This window comes from Apis dorsata, unplaced genomic scaffold, assembly GCF_000469605.1.
Source record: "Apis dorsata unplaced genomic scaffold, Apis dorsata 1.3 scaffold_5, whole genome shotgun sequence".
NCBI lineage: Eukaryota > Metazoa > Arthropoda > Insecta > Hymenoptera > Apidae > Apis > Apis dorsata.
Window position 1 is genome coordinate 983,787 of NW_006263308.1, and position 2,785 is coordinate 986,571.

The 2,785-nt window shown below is 30.9% G+C and overlaps 1 protein-coding gene across 1 annotated transcript in view; it reads right to left on the bottom strand.

Moving 5' to 3' along the window:
* The window catches only part of LOC102672430 (basement membrane-specific heparan sulfate proteoglycan core protein-like), a 162,749-nt gene that overhangs the window by 126,663 nt on the left and 33,301 nt on the right, over positions 1 to 2,785 (bottom strand). The gene's annotated exons all lie outside the window — the stretch shown is intronic.

Sequence of the window (2,785 nt, forward strand, 5' to 3'; positions counted from 1 at the left end):
TCTAAATTCATTTTCTAATCTAATATAGGTTAGAACTGGTCTAAATCTATCGAAAGGAGCAAAGCTTCAAGGAAATAAATAGACCTCACCCTATCCACCCTGAGCACAGAGCACCCGATTCATCCCAATGTAAATTTCGCAGAGTTCTCCTCGTCCAACTAATCTCCACTAACACTCAGCCCATTTCCTTCCTGCGATTCGTCGAGTGTAACCCACTTTTTCTCGCCTTCGATCGCGCGACTTATCTGCGTCCGTGTTAGACAAGATAATCGGACAACGGAATAAAAAAAATCCCTCTGCTTCCTCCAGAATAGACGGATACCGTGTGAACAATGAGGGAAAGAAGAGGGGAACGAGTAAGACTAGGCGAGTTCTCTTTTTCTCTTCTTCTTCTTCTTCTTCTTCTTTTTTTTTTCTTTTTTTCTTCAACATCCGTAAATGGACAAATTATGCATCGACGAGATGATGAAACGAGCCTTCGACTCGCTTTCTCTACGGCAAGCAAATCGATGTCGCGCCGCTGTGAGGCCAATTGCATAACCTTAAAAAGATGGAACGATTTCCTATTATGGGGTCGAAAAGGAACCGGATCGAATTTGACAAAATTTGATTAGTATGATGTTCTCTTGGGCAATTATCCGATATATTACTCTTTTCCAAAACTTTTAAAACTTCTTTTCCTTATTTTTCAAGATATATTGAAATTGGAGTGACACATAATAAATGAAGAATCAGTTTTTAATTTATTTTTCTCGTCGAAGATAAAAGGAATAGAGTCGATGATATAACGAAGGAGTTCGTCATTTTATGGTATTTTTATTTTAAAAAATATATATATGTATTGACAGCAAAACCATCTCTTTATTTAACCGCAATCGAGCGAAGTATCTCTTTACAATTCAACTTGAATCTAATTATGCGAACATACAAGTCTGAAATACTATATGGAAACGTTTACGAGCAGAGATCGTAGAAATATTGGATTGTAAATGTTACCTATACTTTTCTAGGAATTTTTGCGCCAATTCGACCCGCGAAAATTTGAAAAATTTGAATTTCCAAATATCGAATTTACTTCAAATTTGAAAGTTTTTCAAATTTTCAGGAACTTTTCGAATTTATAAAAGTATTAAGAAAGTAAAAAAAATTCACGATTCAAATTTTCGAATATGAATATATATGAAGTTTTTCTCAAAGTAAAGAAAGAAAAAGACGTAGCACTGTCAGTTAATCAGACTTCAAATTTTCTAGGGACATTCGACTAGTGGAAATTACAAAATTCTCGAATTAATCGAATATCGAATTTACGTTTTTCAAGGTGATGAGATATTGATGAACAGCGAGTTATAAATGGAGGCATTATCGTGGTGGATAACGATTTTATTGAATTATAATCGAATATTAATATCTCCGTAAAGATGAGCAACCTGTTAATCGTTATTTTTTCACGAAAAGGAGGAAGTTTCTTTAAATTTGTTTAATTTCATTGACAATAAGGATATTTATATTCACGTATTTTATCTGATGTTGGAAAATCATCGTGAATTGTAAATTCTACCTTAAAAAAAAAAAAAAAAAAAAATTCTCGTTAATCGACACGTATCTGATGTATTTGGAAAACCATCGTGACCTTTGTAAATTCTATCTTTAAAAAAAAAAAAAAAAGTAAAAAAAGAAAAAATTCTTAATCGACACGTATCTGATGTACTTGGAAAACCATCGTAACCTTTGTAAATTCTATCTTTTAAAAAAAAAAAAAAAAAGTAAAAAAAGAAAAAATTCTCGTTAATCGACACGTATTCGCTGCGCGCGATTGTAAATTCGAAATTCCATGAAATTTGTTGAAAAAATCCTCGTGACTTACGTATGTATAATAAAAAAAGCGTTAAAACAAACGTGGCGTCATCGCTCGATTATAAATGGATTGAGTAATAAGTCTCGATCGCGTTTATTTAAAAAAAGCATCAAAGGTTACTACATTTCCACCGAGTTTATCTAATCAACGATGCGTATGCAAGTTGATTGCATGCGAAATGTAATTTTTTTTTTTTTTTTTTTTCATCAAGTGAGAAAAAATCCTCCTTCTCCATCTAATCAATTTTTGAAAATATTTTACAAAAATGTATATAGTAATTAGTAATTAATTACGTATAAAGAATAATTTCACGCTAATATTGATCTTATCTACTAATTAATCAAATCCAAATTTTATATCCAAAATTATTTTATATATTATATAACATCGTATATTAATTATTTTATTAATTTTTTTCTTAATATTATCCAAGTGATATCGATAAAAATTATATATGTTACAGAATACACAAAGATATCAGATATCACAACAATGGAATTCCTATAAGAAATGAATATCAATGATTATAGAACAGCGAATCGCTTATAATTAATCCAATCACGATTCTTCTCGTCGTATAACATTTCGATCGTTACATTTTCATTTTCTTCAAAATTCCTAATAATTTTCATCGTTTACATCGGGAAGTAAAATATTTCCTCTAAATATTTTTTTTTTTTTTTCATCAGATGGATCCCATTCACGGACCAACGATCTTTCGCGCAGCACAAAATCACCCGCCATCCTCTCCAATTCACGTTGCTCGAGAAATCTGATTAACCGGCAGTGCTACACGGTTGTAATTTTCAATAGCAAGAGAGAATTTCACGTATTACGTAAATCATACGTACCATATACATACGCTTTTTTTTGGCTTTTTATTATTATTAATTTTTTTCTCTTCTTTTTTTTTTTTTTTTTTTTTTTTTT